Raw genomic sequence first — 19,061 nt, forward strand, 5'->3', positions numbered from 1 at the left:
CAGATGAATTGGGGTCCCAAAGAGAGACTGTCCTGCCTTAACAGGGACACTTAGGATGTACATAACTGACCCTCTTTGCTTTTTTGGAATATATTACCTCAAAAAAGCTCAACTGAAAACACAAGTCGGCAAAGTTTTCACCAGTTGTTGTTTAAACAATAAAACGTATTGCAGCAATAGCTTCCCGTGGAACTAATGTTTTATTAATTAAATATTAGCTCTATTTTACAATTTGGTACTAGAAGACCATGGGGTGTATTCATTTTAAGGTAATTTAGTATTGTATGATTAATAATTTCTACTCTCTTGGACTGACTTATGCCTACACTTGAACTCCCATGATTCACTACAAGACTAGTGCTGCTCGGGAATCATGGGTATTGTAGTTCGTCAAAGCTTCCGTTTCCCGTCGACTTCATTAGGACGACATGGGCTGTGTGAGCGCCACCGTTTGTTCTATTTAAGAAATTGCACCTCACGCTGCTATTTACTAAATCCTTATTAGTATGATTGAATAAGAAGGGAGTACTGCAGTATCAGGCGGTATGACGCAAATTTGATTACGCTTATTATTGTCCTTAGTAACGAAAAGGTACGTAATCATTTTTATGTCCATGACGCACTCTGAAACAGCAAACATTTGAAATCTTTTAGCGCAAGACTTCTGAGAAGGAGACATTGTTAGAGTTTTTCTGTGGTTATCAAAATAAACAAAAAAAAATATGCAAACTGGTCTAGTGTGAGTAGTCGCGGTAGTGGTAGCTGTGCGAGATTCTTCATTTGCCATACATGTCAGGTTCCATAGTGTAGTGGTTATCACGTCTGCTTTACAGAAGGTCCTGGGTTCGAGCCCCAGTGGAACCATTTTGTTTTTTAAACTATAAATAAATAGAGCTAATTCCAGAACAATGACAAAGTATTTTTTAAGCACTATGCACAATTATAAATACCATGCAGCATCAAAACATGGAAATATTTATAGGGGTTGGGATCTAATGTTTGCTTTTACAAGTGCTATGTGTTTGGTTCTATATGGTGACATAGTTGTGGTTATTTACACTTCAGATTCAATATACATAGAAAATCTGCGGTTTTCCTATAAACATTTCTGTAAACTGGTATTAGCTATGCAGTTTTGTCACAACTATTAGTAGTAGTTCTCTAAAATTGCACAAAACACAGATGGTGCTCGAATTTCCATTAGGGAACTACATTAGAAAGATTTACTACTGAGCAATAGACGTGCAAATGGACCAAAAAACATTTGGACAAGTCTTTTGGTTTATTTGTGGCCCATTCATTTTCAGTCAACGATTTTAGTTCCCTGTCCATTCGGTGTGGCCGAAAATTCAGGGGCATTTTTTATTCAGGTACGAAATTCGTCATTCACTCACACTCTCATTCTCGCTCTCTCTCTCTCTCGCTCTCTATATGTTTCCATTCCTACTCTGTGGACCACTTACGCTTCTGCCCACCACTTCCCCTTTTGTGTCTTCTTCTGCATCTTCTTCTTCTAAATTTTCTTTTTCTCTTCTCTATTCCATCTTCAATCGTCAATTCTTAATCTTTTTACTTCGTTTGCACCTCCTCGGACATAACCTTCCAACTTCCGCTAAAATGGCGGCACACCCAGATCCTCCAAACGGGGAAGAGGACGTCACTGCAAGTGCTGCCATATTGCCCTCATGTGAACTGAGGGCAATATGGCGGCGCTTGCAGTGATGTCCTCTGGCCCGATTGGAGGATCAGGAGAGGGCTTAACTGCAAATGCCACCTTATTGCCCTTAGTTGGCACTTTGGTTGATGTCCTCTTCCCTGATTGGAGGATTGAGAAGGTCACTGTAGCACCACCATTTTGGCTGAAGATGCAGGGTTATGTCTGGAGAGGTACGGACAAAGAAAGAAGATTAAGGATTAAAGATTGAAGAAGAAGATGCAAAAGAAGATAAGGAAGAAGGCGCAGAAGTGGTTGGCAGAAGCAGAAATGGTTGGCAAACAAGGTAGGAAAACATTTAGCGAGCATGAGAGAGAGTGAGAGCGAATGTGGGTCTGAGGAATCACTCAATTTATTATTATTATTATAATTATCTTTCATTTATATAGTACCAACAATTCATGCAGCGCTCAATACAATACATATATTTAAGGGCTATGACAAGACTAGAATTGAGAGACTATGACAAACCGATACATTAGGTGAAGAGGACCCTGCTCACAAGCTTGTTTGGGTTTCGGTGTGGCGGAGCCTGTCCTGGTGTGTGTGTGTTTGGGTATCGGTGTTGTAGAGCCTGTCCTGATGTGCGTTTTTGGGTGTTGGTGTGGCAGAGCCTATCCTGGTGTGTGTGTCTTGGTGTCGGTGTGGCAACCTCTATCCTTGTGTGTGTGTCTTTGTGTCCGTGTGGCAGAGCCTGTCCTGGTGTGTGTGTTTGGGTCTTGGTATGGCAGAGCTGGTCCTGGTGTGTGTGTTTGGCAGAGCCGGTCCTGGTGTGTGTTTGGGTGTCGGTGTGGCAGAGCCTGTCCTGGTGTGGTTTCTGGGCCCAGAAATCAGTGAGAGGAAAAGTAAAGGTTTTGTGTTATTTAATATATTTTAATCTGCATATTTTATTGAAAAGGATTATTGGCACTAAATTGTGGCTCCAGGCGTCCTGTGTTTTTTTGTTTACTGATGTTCTACCAATTACATCACATAAGATTCTATCCTTTATTATCTGCCTCGCACTGATGTTATCTTTATCCAGTAAACATCGACGATAAGGAGTTTAGATTCTGTCTATTTTAATCCTCAACACCAGGCCCATGATACTCTCAATCTGCCCAAAAGAAGTATGTTTTAATAAAATGTGAGACATAAATTATATATCATACAATCACTTCATAAACACATACCAAATACACTGCATTTATAGTTTGAAGAAAATATGCTTTTTTACCATTTGCCAAATTTTAAAAAATGTCCCTCGATTTAATTTGAAAAATCCAGTCATCCTAGGTTAGTAGGAGAGATTGTTAATGGTGTTAATGGTGTTAATGGTGATAGTGGAGTGAAGATGGAAGGAGGGAAGATAATGAGTTCAGTTTTAGAAAGCTTAGGTCTCAGGTAGATTTTGGTATCATCTGCATATAGATGATACTGGAGGCCAAATGAGTTGATTAGTTTGCCAAGAGATGAAGTACTGTATAAAGAAAGGACAGCAGAGGGCCAAGGACTGAACCTTGTGGGATGTTTTGACAGAGAAGGAATGGTTAGACAGATATGAGGAGATCCAGGAGAGAGCTGTATCTTGAATGGCTATAGAAACAAGTAAGTCAAAAGCAGCAGAGATATCCAAGAGTATTCGAATGAAGAAGTACCCTTTACTTAGGCAGAGAGCAAGTCATTGGAGACTTTTGTTAGAGCCGTCTCAGTAGTGAAGGGGTTTGAAACCAGACTGTAGAGGATCAAGGAGGGAATAAGAGGACAGTTGGTAAGGCAATTGTACACAATTTCAAGAAACTTAGAGGTAAAAGGAAGCAGAGAGATAGGGCGGTAGTTTTTTTAGATTTTTTAGAAAGGGTGTGATTAGCGTATGCTTGAAGGCTGTTGGTACAGCTCCAGATGATAGAGAAAGATTAAATAGGTGGGTAAGTAACAGATCAAGGGATGGATATAGAGACTTTGTGAGGTGTGATGGGACGGGGTCAAGGAGACAGGTTGTTGGGTAAGAGGAAGAAAGAAGAATTTACAAAAATACGATAAATTTGCAATACATACGAATCCAAATGCACAAATATCCAAAGCAATATTGTAATCTGTGGACAAATAGATTTGTTTCATGTTTTTTTTATTTCAGATTAAATTTTAATTCTATGAAGATAAAATAGGATCTTCACTATTTGTCAGCTCTAAACTTTCTAAACTTTCTTCTCTGAATCATGTGGTCATTTCAATTTTAAATATATGAGGCCTGTGTAACTTTATACATTTTAGTGTAATGGATGGTGAGAAACACTTTATATTTCAGATCAAATCATAACTCTATAACAATTGGAAGGGATTTTTTGTTTTTCCTCTAAACCATGTTCTGCGAATGATATGATCCTGTTTTGATTTGTATCTGATTCTTATCTATACCTGATTATTATTTGTTCTACAATCATTATCTTTGTGTTCCACAGCTGATACGAAGATCGATTTGATTCTCGAAGGCCCAACTACAACCATGCATGATTTAGCATGCACCTGGATTTTAACTGTTTTGGATGCTTTCCAATAAAGCCTTTCTTCAATTGTTGAACTGCTCCAAATTATGTGAATATAAATGTACGTGCACGGAGAGAGAAATAAGACACACAACACACTCTGGGTCAGGTCCAAACTCACTCTGCTTTATTTTGTTTATATTATAGATTATATAGTGTCCGGAAAGAGGGACGTCAGGTTACGGAAAGCTTATTAATTGGTTAATCCTGAAACTATGCGGAAATAGGCAGAAAGGCAGAAAACAGTTAGATACTTTCCTGCAACTAGATATAGCCGGATGGCGCTTGCGGTTAGTAAAATATAGATAACTGAATACACTGCTACTTGCGTCTCTCACGTGTCTGCGTCAGGTGTAACCCTTTATTGGTCAAGGCCAGCTTATATTCATTAAAGCAATAAGTGTTTCTTGCTGATATATAGTGCATCCATAACAAGGACCGCTCAATCTGCAGTGGAATGCTCCACCACCAAGCTACTGTATACCCCCATTTGTATTCTTTTGCTGTTCCTTTTTATTTTTATGCTCAGATTTTTATACTTGTTTAAATGGGAGATAAATAGGAGATTCATTTTTTGTTCATCTTTTAATTTTCTCGTGTGATCCTATTCCTTTTTGAAATTAAGTGGATCTTTCATCCGAAAGAAACAGTTGACCTAAAAGAACCATATGTCCTTTGAACCATATGACCCTGAATTGATTTGTACTTGATTCTTTTCAATGCCTGTTTATTTTTTTGTTCTACAATCATTATCTTTGTGTTCCACAGCTGATACGAAGATCGTTTTGATGCTCTGAGACTCACCTAAAACTACACACAAAACACGGGGCACACGGATTTGAATCAAGGATGTCTTGAGCTGCAAACCAGCAGTTTTAAGAACTGTTTGCTATTTTATTTTTCTTTTGTATGTCTTGTTTTTTTCTAATTGTGGCACTGTGTAATCTTTGTCTTTTTGTTATTTAAATATTTATAATCCAAGTCTGTCTTTGGGCTCTAGTATTGATACATATATCAAGATAGATATTCTAATTCGGATATCTCATGAATCTGGTATCAAAATTGTGAGTAGTGGCAGACTACCTGGGGGGATAGAGGCAGGATTTGGGGGTTAATTTGGTATAGCTGAGGGGTGAAGTTAGTAAATCCAGAGGCCTGGCAATATTAACCCCTTCATGCCCACGCACTCCACACGGCCACGGCTTGACAAGTATCTTTATACCTTCTAGTGTAATAGTGAGAAGCACTTGATTTCAGATTAAATTTTAATTCTATTAATATTGAAAGTCATGTACCCTTTTCATTGTCCTTTGAAGATTGTTCTGTGACTCATATGACCCTAATTTGATTTGAACTTGATTCTTTATATACCTGTTTATTCTTTGTGGTCCATAGTTGATACAAAGATCATTTTGATTCTCTGAGACTCAACTAAAAGCACACAGGAAAGAGGTAGAACCCAGATTTCAACCAAGGACCTCTCGATCTGCAGTCGAATGCTTTACCACTGAGCTATACCCCTGTTGGCATTGTTCTGCTGAGATACCAGGGTTCGTTTTTATTTTTAGGCTCAGATTTTTATGCTTGGAAAAGAGGCTCCATGGGGTACAAAAAGATACCTCTGTATCTTTATACCTTCTAGCGGCCTTTGAACCTTGACTGTGAATCATATGACCCTAATTTGATTTGGACCTGATTCTTTTCTATGCCTGTTTATTCTTTGTGGTCCACAGCTGATACGAAGATCATTTGGATTCTCTGAGACTCAATTAAAAGTGCACAGGAAACAGGGGGCACCCGGATTTGAACCAAGGACCTCTTGATCTGCAGTCGAATGCTCTACCACTGAGGAATACCCCCATTGGCATGGTTCTGCTGGGATACCAGGGTTCGGTTTTATTTTTAGGCTCAGATTATTATGCTTGTAAATTTTAATGGGAAATTTAGTTTTTCGTGGTCATTTAATTGAATCTCTGAGTCGTTTGATCCTGTTTCTTTTTGAAATTAAGGGGATCTTTGGCTCTTCTTACCTTACGATGTAATCAATGTTCTGCTGAGATACCAGGGTTTGTTTTTATTTTTAGGCTCAGATTTTTATGCTTGTAACATTTAATGGGAAATTTAGTTTTTCTTGGTCATTTAATTTGGTCTCTGAGTCGTTTGATCCTGTTTCTTTTTGAAATTAAGAGGATATTTGGCTCTTCTTACCTTACGATGCAATCAATGGTGAGAAGCAGCTGACCTAAAGGAAAAGAGGCTCCATGGGGTAAAGCTGATGGTCTAACCCTAAGAATAAAGATTGCACAAACTAAATTTCCCATTAAAACTTACAACTAATGACCTCTTGATCTGCAGTCGAATGCTCTACCACTGAGCTATACCCCTGTTGGCATTGTTCTGCTGAGATACCAGGGTTCGTTTTTATTTTTAGGCTCAGATTTTTATGCTTGGAAAAGAGGCTCCATGGGGTACAAAAAGATACCTCCGTATCTTTATACCTTCTAGCGGCCTTTGAACCTTGTTCTGTGAATCATATGACGCTAATTTGATTTGGACCTGATTCTTTTCTATGCCTGTTTATTCTTTGTGGTCCACAGCTGATACGAAGATCATTTTGATTCTCTGAGACTCAATTAAAACTACACATTAAACAGGGGGCACCCGGATTTGAACCAAGGACCTCTCGATCTGCAGTCGAATGCTCTACCACTGAGATATACCCCTGTCGGCATTGTTCTGCTGAGATACCAGGTTTCGTTTTTATTTTTAGGCTCAGATTTTTATGCTTGTAAGATTTAATGGGAAATTTAGTTTTTCTTGGTCATTTAATTTGGTCTCTGAGTCGTTTGATCCTGTTTCTTTTTGAAATTAAGAGGATCTTTGGCTCTTCTTACCTTACGATGTAATCAATGGTGAGAAGCAGCTGACCTAAAGGAAAAGAGGCTCCATGGGGTAAAGTTGATGGTCTAACCCTAAGAATAAAGATTGCACAAACTAAATTTCCCATTAAAGCTTACAACTAATGACCTCTCGATCTGCAGTCGAATGTTCTACCACTGATCTATACCCCCGTCGGCATTGCTCTGCTGAGATACCAGGGTTCGTTTTTATTTTTAGGCTGAGATTTTTATGCTTGGAAAAGAGGCTCCATGGGGTACAAAAAGATACCTCCGTATCTTTATATCTCCTAGCGGCCTTTGAACCTTGTTCTGTGAATCATATGACCCTAATTTGATTTGGACCTGATTCTTTTATATTCCTGTTTATTCTTTGTGGTCCACAGCTAATACGAAGATCATTTTGAGTCTCTGAGACTCAATTAAAAGCACACATTAAACATGGGGCACCAGGATTTGAACCAAGGACCTCTCCATCTGCAGTCGAATGCTCTACCACTGAGCTATACCCCCGTTGGCATTTTTCTGCTGAGATACCAGGGTTCGTTTTTATTTTTAGGCTCAGATTTTTATGCTTGTAAGATTTAATGGGAAATTTAGTTTTTTTTGGTCATTTAATTTGGTCTCTGAGTCGTTTGATCCTGTTTCTTTTTGAAATTAAGAGGATCTTTGGCTCTTCTTACCTTACGATGTAATCAATGGTGAGAAGCAGCTAACCTAAAGGAAAAGAGGCTCCATGGGGTAAAGCTGATGGTCTAACCCTAAGAATAAAGATTGCACAAACTACATTTCCCATTAAAACTTACAAAAAGATTGCACAAACACAGAGGCTGCTCTAGTTTGAGGGAAATTGCAATCTACATTAGATAGATCTAGTACATTTTTCTTGGTCATCTAATTTGGTCTCTGAGCCTACTAGATGGGATATGAAGATCATTTGGATTCTCTGAGACTCAATTTAAAGCACGCAGGAGGCACCCGGATTTGAACCAAGGACCTCTTGATCTGCAGTTGAATGCTCTACCACTGAGATATACCCCCATTGACATTGTTTTGCTGGGATACCAGGGTTCGGTTTTATTTTTAGGCTCAGATTATTATGCTTGTAAGTTTTAATGGGAAATTTAGTTTTTCTTGGTCATTTAATTGGATCTCTGAGTCGTTTGATCCTGTTTCTTTTTGAAATTAAGGGAATCTTTGGCTCTTCTTACCTTACGATGTAATCAATGTTCTGCTGAGTTACCAGGGTTCGTTTTTATTTTTAGGCTCAGATTTTTATGCTTGTAAGATTTAATGGGAAATTTAGTTTTTCTTGGTCATTTAATTTGGTCTCTGAGTCGTTTGATCCTGTTCCTTTTTGAAATTAAGAGGATCTTTGGCTCTTCTTACCTTACGATGTAATCAATGTTCTGCTGAGATACCAGGGCTCGTTTTTATTTTTAGGCTCAGATTTTTATGCTTGTAAAATTTAATGGGAAATTTAGTTTTTTTTGGTCATTTAATTTGGTCTCTGAGTCGTTTGATCCTGTTTCTTTTTGAAATTAAGAGGATCTTTGGCTCTTCTTACCTTACGATGTAATCAATGGTGAGAAGCAGCTAACCTAAAGGAAAAGAGGCTCCATGGGGTAAAGCTGATGGTCTAACCCTAAGAATAAAGATTGCACAAACTACATTTCCCATTAAAACTTACAAAAAGATTGCACAAACACAGAGGCTGCTCTAGTTTGAGGGAAATTGCAATCTACATTAGATAGATCTAGTACATTTTTCTTGGTCATCTAATTTGGTCTCTGAGCCTACTAGATGGGATATGAAGATCATTTGGATTCTCTGAGACTCAATTTAAAGTACGCAGGAGGCACCCGGATTTGAACCAAGGACCTCTTGATCTGCAGTTGAATGCTCTACCACTGAGATATACCCCCATTGACATTGTTTTGCTGGGATACCAGGGTTCGGTTTTATTTTTAGGCTCAGATTATTATGCTTGTAAGTTTTAATGGGAAATTTAGTTTTTCTTGGTCATTTAATTGGATCTCTGAGTCGTTTGATCCTGTTTCTTTTTGAAATTAAGGGAATCTTTGGCTCTTCTTACCTTACGATGTAATCAATGTTCTGCTGAGTTACCAGGGTTCGTTTTTATTTTTAGGCTCAGATTTTTATGCTTGTAAGATTTAATGGGAAATTTAGTTTTTCTTGGTCATTTAATTTGGTCTCTGAGTCGTTTGATCCTGTTCCTTTTTGAAATTAAGAGGATCTTTGGCTCTTCTTACCTTACGATGTAATCAATGTTCTGCTGAGATACCAGGGTTCGTTTTTATTTCTAGGCTCAGATTTTTATGCTTGTAAGATTTAATGGGAAATTTAGTTTTTCTTGGTCATTTAATTTGGTCTCTGAGTCATTTGATCTTGTTTCTTTTTGAAATTAAGAGGATCTTTGCCTCTTCTTACCTTACGATGTAATCAATGTTCTGCTGAGATACCAGGGTTCGGTTTTATTTTTAGGCTCAGATTATTATGCTTGTAAGTTTTAATGGGAAATTTTGTTTTTCTTGGTCATTTAATTGGATCTCTGAGTCGTATGATCCTGTTTCTTTTTGAAATTAAGGGGAGCTTTGGCTCTTCTTACCTTACGTTGTAATCAATGTTCTGCTGAGTTACCAGGGTTCGTTTTTATTTTTAGGCTCAGATTTTTATGCTTGTAAGACTTAATGGGAAATTTAGTTTTTCTTGGTCATTTAATTTGGTCTCTGAGTCGTTTGATCCTGTTTCTTTTTTAAATTAAGAGGATCTTTGGCTCTTCTTACCTTACGATGTAATCAATGGTGAGAAGCAGCTGACCTAAAGGAAAAGAGGCTCCATGGGGTAAAGCTGATGGTCTAACCCTAAGAATAAAGATTGCACAAACTAAATTTCCCATTAAAACTTACAAAAAGATTGCACAAACACAGAGGATGCTCTAGTTTGAGGGAAATCACAATCTACATTAGATAGATCTAGTACATTTTTCTTGGTCATTTAATTTGGTCTCTGAGCCCACTACATGTGATATGAAGATCATTTGGATTCTCTGAGACTCAATTAAAAGTACACAGGAAACAGGGGGGCACCCGGATTTGAACCAAGGACCTCTTGATCTGCAGTCGAATGCTTTACCACTTAGCTATACCCCCATTGGCATTTTCTCGCTGGGATACCAGGTTTAAGTTTTATTTTTAGGCTCAGATTATTATGCTTGTAAGTTTTAATGGGAAATTTAGTTTTTCTTGGTCATTTAATTGGATCTCTGAGTCGTTTGATCCTGTTTCTTTTTGAAATTAAGGGGATCTTTGGCTCTTCTTACCTTACGATGTAATCAATGTTCTGCTGAGTTACCAGGGTTCGTTTTTATTTTTAGGCTCAGATTTTTATGCTTGTAAAATTTAATGGGAAATTTAGTTTTTCTTGGTCATTTAATTTGGTCTCTGAGTCGTTTGATCCTGTTTCTTTTTTAAATTAAGAGGATCTTTGGCTCTTCTTACCTTACGATGTAATCAATGGTGAGAAGCAGCTGACCTAAAGGAAAAGAGTCTCCATGGGGTAAAACTGATGGTCTAACCCTAAGAATAAAGATTGCACAAACTAAATTTCCCATTAAAACTTACAAAAAGATTGCACTAACACAGAGGCTGCTCTAGTTTGAGGGAAATCGCAATCTACATTAGATAGATCTAGTACATTTTTCTTGGTCATTTAATTTGGTCTCTGAGCCCACTACATGTGATATGAAGGTCATTTGGATTCTCTGAGACTCAATTAAAAGTACACAGGAGGCACCCGGATTTGAACCAAGGATCTCTCGACCTGCAGTTGAATGCTTTACCACTGAGCTATACCCCCATTGGCATTATCCTGCTGGGATTTTTATGCTTTTGAAAATAAGAGGATCTTTGGCTCTTCTTACCTTACGATGTAATCAACGGTGAGAAGCAGCTGACCTAAAGGAAAAGAGGCTCCATGGGGTAAAGCTGATGATCTAACCCTAAGAATAAAGACTGCACAAACTAAATTTCCCATTAAAACTTACAAAAAGATTGCACAAACACAGAGGCTACTCTAGTTTGAGGGAAATCACAATCTACATTAGATAGGTCTAGTACATTTTTCTTGGTCATTTAATTTGGTCTCTGAGCCCACTACATGTGATATGAAGATCATTTGGATTCTCTGAGACTCAATTAAAAGTACACAGGAAACAGGGGGCACCCAGATTTGAACCAAGGACCTCTCGATCTGCAGTCGAATGATTTAATGGGAAATTTAGTTTTTCTTGGTCATTTAATTTGGTCTCTGAGTCGTTTGATCCTGTTTCTTTTAGAAATTAAGAGGATCTTTGGCTCTTCTTGCCTTACGATGTAATCAATGGTGAGAAGCAGCTGACCTAAAGGAAAAGAGGCTCCATGGGGTAAAGCTGATGGTCTAACCCTAAGAATAAAGATTGCACAAACTAAATTTCCCATTAAAACTTACAAAAAGATTGCACAAACACAGAGGCTGCTCTAGTTTGAGGGAAATCGCAATCTACATTAGATAGATCTAGTACATTTTTCTTGGTCATTTAATTTGGTCTCTGAGCCCGCTACATGTGATATGAAGATCATTTGGATTCTCTGAGACTCAATTAAAAGCTCACAGGAAACAAGGGGCACCCGGATTTGAACCAATGATCTCTCGATCTGCAGTCGAATGCTCTACCACTGAGATATACCCCCATTGGCAATTTCCTGCTGGGATACCAGGGTTCGGTTTTATTTTAAGGCTCAGATTATTATGCTTGTAAGTTTTAATGGGAAATTTAGTTTCTCTTGGTCATTTAATTGGATCTCTGAGTCGTTTGATCCTGTTTCTTTTTTAAATTAAGGGGATATTTGGCTCTTCTTACCTTACGATGTAATCAATGTTCTGCTGAGTTACCAGGGTTCGTTTTTATTTTTAGGCTCAGATTTTTATGCTTGTAAGATTTAATGGGAAATTTAGTTTTTCTTGGTCATTTAATTTGGTCTCTGAGTCGTTTGATCCTGTTTCTTTTAGAAATTAAGAGGATCTTTGGCTCTTCTTACCTTACGATGTAATCAATGGTGAGAAGCAGCTGACCTAAAGGAAAAGAGGCTCCATGGGGTAAAGCTGATGGTCTAACCCTAAGAATAAAGATTGCACAAACTAAATTTCCCATTAAAACTTACAAAAAGATTGCACAAACACAGAGGCTGCTCTAGTTTGAGGGAAATCGCAATCTACATTAGATAGATCTAGTACATTTTTCTTGGTCATTTAATTTGGTCTCTGAGCCCGCTACATGTGATATGAAGATCATTTGGATTCTCTGAGACTCAATTAAAAGCTCACAGGAAACAAGGGGCACCCGGATTTGAACCAATGATCTCTCGATCTGCAGTCGAATGCTCTACCACTGAGATATACCCCCATTGGCAATTTCCTGCTGGGATACCAGGGTTCGGTTTTATTTTAAGGCTCAGATTATTATGCTTGTAAGTTTTAATGGGAAATTTAGTTTCTCTTGGTCATTTAATTGGATCTCTGAGTCGTTTGATCCTGTTTCTTTTTTAAATTAAGGGGATATTTGGCTCTTCTTACCTTACGATGTAATCAATGTTCTGCTGAGTTACCAGGGTTCGTTTTTATTTTTAGGCTCAGATTTTTATGCTTGTAAGATTTAATGGGAAATTTAGTTTTTCTTGGTCATTTAATTTGGTCTCTGAGTCGTTTGATCCTGTTTCTTTTAGAAATTAAGAGGATCTTTGGCTCTTCTTACCTTACGATGTAATCAATGGTGAGAAGCAGCTGACCTAAAGGAAAAGAGGCTCCATGGGGTAAAGCTGATGGTCTAACCCTAAGAATAAAGGTTGCACAAACTAAATTTCCAATTAAAACTTACAAAAAGATTGCACAAACACAGAGGCTGCTCTAGTTTGAGGGAAATCGCGATCTACATTAGATAGATCTAGTACATTTTTCTTGGTCATTTAATTTGGTCTCTGAGCCCACTACATGTGATATGAAGATAATTTGGATTCTCTGAGACTCAATTAAAAGTACACAGGAAACAGGGGGCACCCGGATTTGAACCAAGGACCTCTCGATCTGCAGTCGAATGCTCTACCACTGAGCTATACCCACATTGGTGTTATCTTGCTGGGATACCAGGGTTCGGTTTTATTTTTAGGCTTAGATTATTATGCTTGTAAATTTTAATGGGAAATTTAGTTTTTCTTGGTCATTTAATTGGATCTCTGACCCGTTTGATCCTGTTTCTTTTTGAAATTAAGGGGATCTTTGGCTCTTCTTACCTTACGATGTAATCAATGTTCTGCTGAGTTACCAGGGTTCGTTTTTATTTTTAGGCTCAGATTTTTATGCTTGTAAGATTTAATGGGAAATTTAGTTTTTCTTGGTCATTTAATTTGGTCTCTGAGTCGTTTGATCCTGTTTCTTTTTGAAATTAATAGGATCTTTGGCTCTTCTTACCTTACGATGTAATCAATGGTGAGAAGCAGCTGACCTAAAGGAAAAGAGGCTCCATGGGGTAAAGCTGATGGTCTAACCCTAAGAATAAAGATTGCACAAACTAAATTTCCCATTAAAACTTACAAAAAGATTGCACAAACACAGAGGCTGCTCTAGTTTGAGGGAAATCGCAATCTACATTAGATAGATCTAGTACATTTTTCTTGGTCATTTAATTTGGTCTCTGAGCCCACTACATGTGATATGAAGATCATTTGGATTCTCTGAGACTCAATTAAAAGTACACAGGAGGCACCTGGATTTGAACCAAGGACCTCCTGATCTGCAGTCAAATGCACTACCACTGAGCTATACCCCCATTGGCATGGTTTTGCTGGGATACCAGGGTTCAGTTTTATTTTTAGGCTCAGATTATTATGCTTGTAAGTTTTAATGGAAAATTTAGTTTTTCTTGGTCATTTAATTGGATCTCTGAGTCGTTTGATCCTGTTTCTTTTTGAAATTAAGGAGATGTTTGGCTCTTCTTACCTTACGATGTAATCAATGTTCTGCTGAGTTACCAGGGTTCGTTTTTATTTTTAGGCTCAGATTTTTATACTTGTAAGATTTAATGGGAAATTTAGTTTTTCTTGGTCATTTAATTTGGTCTCTGAGTCGTTTGATCCTGTTTCTTTTTGAAATTAAGAGGATCTTTGGCTCTTCTTACCTTACGATGTAATCAATGGTGAGAAGCAGCTGACCTAAAGGAAAAGAGGCTCCATGGGGTAAAGCTGATGGTCTAACCCTAAGAATAAAGATTGCACAAACTAAATTTCCCATTAAAACTTACAAAAAGATTGCACAAACACAGAGGCTGCTCTAGTTTGAGGGAAATCGCAATCTACATTAGATAGATCTAGTACATTTTTCTTGGTCATTTAATTTGGTCTCTGAGCCCGCTACATGTGATATGAAGATCATTTGGATTCTCTGAGACTCAATTAAAAGCTCACAGGAAACAAGGGGCACCCGGATTTGAACCAATGATCTCTCGATCTGCAGTCGAATGCTCTACCACTGAGATATACCCCCATTGGCAATTTCCTGCTGGGATACCAGGGTTCGGTTTTATTTTAAGGCTCAGATTATTATGCTTGTAAGTTTTAATGGGAAATTTAGTTTCTCTTGGTCATTTAATTGGATCTCTGAGTCGTTTGATCCTGTTTCTTTTTTAAATTAAGGGGATATTTGGCTCTTCTTACCTTACGATGTAATCAATGTTCTGCTGAGTTACCAGGGTTCGTTTTTATTTTTAGGCTCAGATTTTTATGCTTGTAAGATTTAATGGGAAATTTAGTTTTTCTTGGTCATTTAATTTGGTCTCTGAGTCGTTTGATCCTGTTTCTTTTAGAAATTAAGAGGATCTTTGGCTCTTCTTACCTTACGATGTAATCAATGGTGAGAAGCAGCTGACCTAAAGGAAAAGAGGCTCCATGGGGTAAAGCTGATGGTCTAACCCTAAGAATAAAGGTTGCACAAACTAAATTTCCAATTAAAACTTACAAAAAGATTGCACAAACACAGAGGCTGCTCTAGTTTGAGGGAAATCGCGATCTACATTAGATAGATCTAGTACATTTTTCTTGGTCATTTAATTTGGTCTCTGAGCCCACTACATGTGATATGAAGATAATTTGGATTCTCTGAGACTCAATTAAAAGTACACAGGAAACAGGGGGCACCCGGATTTGAACCAAGGACCTCTCGATCTGCAGTCGAATGCTCTACCACTGAGCTATACCCACATTGGCGTTATCTTGCTGGGATACCAGGGTTCGGTTTTATTTTTAGGCTTAGATTATTATGCTTGTAAATTTTAATGGGAAATTTAGTTTTTCTTGGTCATTTAATTGGATCTCTGACCCGTTTGATCCTGTTTCTTTTTGAAATTAAGGGGATCTTTGGCTCTTCTTACCTTACGATGTAATCAATGTTCTGCTGAGTTACCAGGGTTCGTTTTTATTTTTAGGCTCAGATTTTTATGCTTGTAAGATTTAATGGGAAATTTAGTTTTTCTTGGTCATTTAATTTGGTCTCTGAGTCGTTTGATCCTGTTTCTTTTTGAAATTAATAGGATCTTTGGCTCTTCTTACCTTACGATGTAATCAATGGTGAGAAGCAGCTGACCTAAAGGAAAAGAGGCTCCATGGGGTAAAGCTGATGGTCTAACCCTAAGAATAAAGATTGCACAAACTAAATTTCCCATTAAAACTTACAAAAAGATTGCACAAACTCAGAGGCTGCTCTAGTTTGAGGGAAATCGCAATCTACATTAGATAGATCTAGTACATTTTTCTTGGTCATTTAATTTGGTCTCTGAGCCCACTACATGTGATATGAAGATCATTTGGATTCTCTGAGACTCAATTAAAAGTACACAGGAGGCACCTGGATTTGAACCAAGGACCTCCTGATCTGCAGTCAAATGCACTACCACTGAGCTATACCCCCATTGGCATGGTTTTGCTGGGATACCAGGGTTCAGTTTTATTTTTAGGCTCAGATTATTATGCTTGTAAGTTTTAATGGAAAATTTAGTTTTTCTTGGTCATTTAATTGGATCTCTGAGTCGTTTGATCCTGTTTCTTTTTGAAATTAAGGAGATGTTTGGCTCTTCTTACCTTACGATGTAATCAATGTTCTGCTGAGTTACCAGGGTTCGTTTTTATTTTTAGGCTCAGATTTTTATACTTGTAAGATTTAATGGGAAATTTAGTTTTTCTTGGTCATTTAATTTGGTCTCTGAGTCGTTTGATCCTGTTTCTTTTTGAAATTAAGAGGATCTTTGGCTCTTCTTACCTTACGATGTAATCAATGGTGAGAAGCAGCTGACCTAAAGGAAAAGAGGCTCCATGGGGTAAAGCTGATGGTCTAACCCTAAGAATAAAGGTTGCACAAACTAAATTTCCCGTTAAAACTTACAAAAAGATTGCACAAACACAGAGGCTGCTCTAGTTTGAGGGAAATCGCAATCTACATTAGATAGATCTAGTACATTTTTCTTGGTCATTTAATTTGGTCTCTGAGCCCGCTACATGTGATATGAAGATCATTTGGATTCTCTGAGACTCAATTAAAAGCACACCGGAAACAGGGGGCACCCGGATTTGAACCAAGGACCTCTTGATCTGTAGTCGAATGCTCTACCACTGAGCTATATCCCCATTGGCATTATGCTGCTGGGATACCAGGGTTCGGTTTTATTTTTAGGCTCAGATTATTATGCTTGTAAGTTTTAATGGGAAATTTAGTTTTTCTTGGTCATTTAATTGGATCTCTGAGTCGTTTGATCCTGTTTCTTTTTGAAATTAAGGGGATCTTTGGCTCTTCTTACCTTACGATGTAATCAATGTTCTGCTGAGTTACCAGGGTTCATTTTTATTTTTAGGCTCAGATTTTTATGCTTGTAAGATTTAATGGGAAATTTAGTTTTTCTTGAAAATTTAATTTCGTCTCAGTCGTTTGATCCTGTTTCTTTTTGAAATTAAGAGGATCTTTGGCTCTTCTTACCTTACGATGTAATCAATGGTGAGAAGCAGCTGACCTAAAGGAAAAGAGGCTCCATAGGGTAAAGCTGATGGTCTAACCCTAAGAATAAAGATTGCACAAACTAAATTTCCCATTAAAACTTACAAAAAGATTGCACAAACACAGAGGCTGCTCTAGTTTGAGGGAAATCGCAATCTACATTAGATAGATCTAGTACATTTTTCTTGGTCATTTAATTTGGTCTCTGAGCCCACTACATGTGATATGAAGATCATTTGGATTCTCTGAGACTCAATTAAAAGTACACAGGAAACAGGGGGCACCCGGATTTGAACCAAGGACCTCTCGATCTGCAGTCGAATGCTCTACCACTGAGCTATACCCACATTGGCGTTATCTTGCTGGGATACCAGGGTTCGTTTTTATTTTTAGGCTCAGATTTTTATGCTTGTAAGATTTAATGGGAAATTTAGTTTTTCTTGGTCATTTAATTTGGTCTCTGAGTCGTTTGATCCTGTTTCTTTTAGAAATTAAGAGGATCTTTGGCTCTTCTTACCTTACGATGTAATCAATGGTGAGAAGCAGCTGACCTAAAGGAAAAGAGGCTCCATGGGGTAAAGCTGATGGTCTAACCCTAAGAATAAAGGTTGCACAAACTAAATTTCCAATTAAAACTTACAAAAAGATTGCACAAACACAGAGGCTGCTCTAGTTTGAGGGAAATCGCGATCTACATTAGATAGATCTAGTACATTTTTCTTGGTCATTTAATTTGGTCTCTGAGCCCACTACATGTGATATGAAGATAATTTGGATTCTCTGAGACTCAATTAAAAGTACACAGGAAACAGGGGGCACCCGGATTTGAACCAAGGACCTCTCGATCTGCAGTCGAATGCTCTACCACTGAGCTATACCCACATTGGCGTTATCTTGCTGGGATACCAGGGTTCGGTTTTATTTTTAGGCTTAGATTATTATGCTTGTAAATTTTAATGGGAAATTTAGTTTTTCTTGGTCATTTAATTGGATCTCTGACCCGTTTGATCCTGTTTCTTTTTGAAATTAAGGGGATCTTTGGCTCTTCTTACCTTACGATGTAATCAATGTTCTGCTGAGTTACCAGGGTTCGTTTTTATTTTTAGGCTCAGATTTTTATGCTTGTAAGATTTAATGGGAAATTTAGTTTTTCTTGGTCATTTAATTTGGTCTCTGAGTCGTTTGATCCTGTTTCTTTTTGAAATTAATAGGATCTTTGGCTCTTCTTACCTTACGATGTAATCAATGGTGAGAAGCAGCTGACCTAAAGGAAAAGAGGCTCCATGGGGTAAAGCTGATGGTCTAACCCTAAGAATAAAGATTGCACAAACTAAATTTCCCATTAAAACTTACAAAAAGATTGCACAAACACAGAGGCTGCTCTAGTTTGAGGGAAATCGCAATCTACATTAGATAGATCTAGTACATTTTTCTTGGTCATTTAATTTGGTCTCTGAGCCCACTACATGTGATATGAAGATCATTTGGATTCTCTGAGACTCAATTAAAAGTACACAGGAGGCACCTGGATTTGAACCAAGGACCTCCTGATCTGCAGTCAAATGCACTACCACTGAGCTATACCCCCATTGGCATGGTTTTGCTGGGATACCAGGGTTCAGTTTTATTTTTAGGCTCAGATTATTATGCTTGTAAGTTTTAATGGAAAATTTAGTTTTTCTTGGTCATTTAATTGGATCTCTGAGTCGTTTGATCCTGTTTCTTTTTGAAATTAAGGAGATGTTTGGCTCTTCTTACCTTACGATGTAATCAATGTTCTGCTGAGTTACCAGGGTTCGTTTTTATTTTTAGGCTCAGATTTTTATACTTGTA

At 37.8% G+C, this 19,061-nt stretch overlaps 1 long non-coding RNA gene and 12 other non-coding genes across 13 annotated transcripts; 1 reads left to right on the forward strand and 12 right to left on the reverse strand.

The window, feature by feature from the left end:
• Positions 1-426: 426 nt before the first annotated feature.
• Positions 427-5,221, forward strand: LOC128475066 (uncharacterized). Its single transcript, XR_008346431.1, has 2 exons — positions 427-592; positions 5,008-5,221. It is a non-coding gene; the product is annotated as an uncharacterized LOC128475066 (long non-coding RNA).
• Positions 5,222-6,027: 806 nt separating this feature from the next.
• Positions 6,028-6,099, reverse strand: TRNAC-GCA (transfer RNA cysteine (anticodon GCA)). Its single transcript has one exon. It is a non-coding gene; the product is annotated as a tRNA-Cys (tRNA).
• Positions 6,100-6,891: 792 nt separating this feature from the next.
• TRNAC-GCA (transfer RNA cysteine (anticodon GCA)) lies at positions 6,892-6,963 on the reverse strand. The gene has a single exon. It is a non-coding gene; the product is annotated as a tRNA-Cys (tRNA).
• A 3,274-nt stretch (positions 6,964-10,237) lies between these two features.
• TRNAC-GCA (transfer RNA cysteine (anticodon GCA)) lies at positions 10,238-10,309 on the reverse strand. Its single transcript has one exon. It is a non-coding gene; the product is annotated as a tRNA-Cys (tRNA).
• A 634-nt stretch (positions 10,310-10,943) lies between these two features.
• On the reverse strand, positions 10,944-11,015 carry TRNAC-GCA (transfer RNA cysteine (anticodon GCA)). Its single transcript has one exon. It is a non-coding gene; the product is annotated as a tRNA-Cys (tRNA).
• A 2,226-nt stretch (positions 11,016-13,241) lies between these two features.
• On the reverse strand, positions 13,242-13,313 carry TRNAC-GCA (transfer RNA cysteine (anticodon GCA)). The gene has a single exon. It is a non-coding gene; the product is annotated as a tRNA-Cys (tRNA).
• Positions 13,314-13,947: 634 nt separating this feature from the next.
• On the reverse strand, positions 13,948-14,019 carry TRNAC-GCA (transfer RNA cysteine (anticodon GCA)). Its single transcript has one exon. It is a non-coding gene; the product is annotated as a tRNA-Cys (tRNA).
• A 1,354-nt stretch (positions 14,020-15,373) lies between these two features.
• Positions 15,374-15,445, reverse strand: TRNAC-GCA (transfer RNA cysteine (anticodon GCA)). The gene has a single exon. It is a non-coding gene; the product is annotated as a tRNA-Cys (tRNA).
• Positions 15,446-16,079: 634 nt separating this feature from the next.
• Positions 16,080-16,151, reverse strand: TRNAC-GCA (transfer RNA cysteine (anticodon GCA)). The gene has a single exon. It is a non-coding gene; the product is annotated as a tRNA-Cys (tRNA).
• A 641-nt stretch (positions 16,152-16,792) lies between these two features.
• TRNAC-ACA (transfer RNA cysteine (anticodon ACA)) lies at positions 16,793-16,864 on the reverse strand. The gene has a single exon. It is a non-coding gene; the product is annotated as a tRNA-Cys (tRNA).
• Positions 16,865-17,503: 639 nt separating this feature from the next.
• On the reverse strand, positions 17,504-17,575 carry TRNAC-GCA (transfer RNA cysteine (anticodon GCA)). Its single transcript has one exon. It is a non-coding gene; the product is annotated as a tRNA-Cys (tRNA).
• Positions 17,576-18,038: 463 nt separating this feature from the next.
• TRNAC-GCA (transfer RNA cysteine (anticodon GCA)) lies at positions 18,039-18,110 on the reverse strand. Its single transcript has one exon. It is a non-coding gene; the product is annotated as a tRNA-Cys (tRNA).
• A 634-nt stretch (positions 18,111-18,744) lies between these two features.
• Positions 18,745-18,816, reverse strand: TRNAC-GCA (transfer RNA cysteine (anticodon GCA)). Its single transcript has one exon. It is a non-coding gene; the product is annotated as a tRNA-Cys (tRNA).
• Between the last annotated feature and the right edge of the window lie 245 nt (positions 18,817-19,061).

Source organism: Spea bombifrons, chromosome 2 (assembly GCF_027358695.1).
Source record: "Spea bombifrons isolate aSpeBom1 chromosome 2, aSpeBom1.2.pri, whole genome shotgun sequence".
NCBI classification, from domain to species: Eukaryota; Metazoa; Chordata; class Amphibia; order Anura; family Pelobatidae; genus Spea; species Spea bombifrons.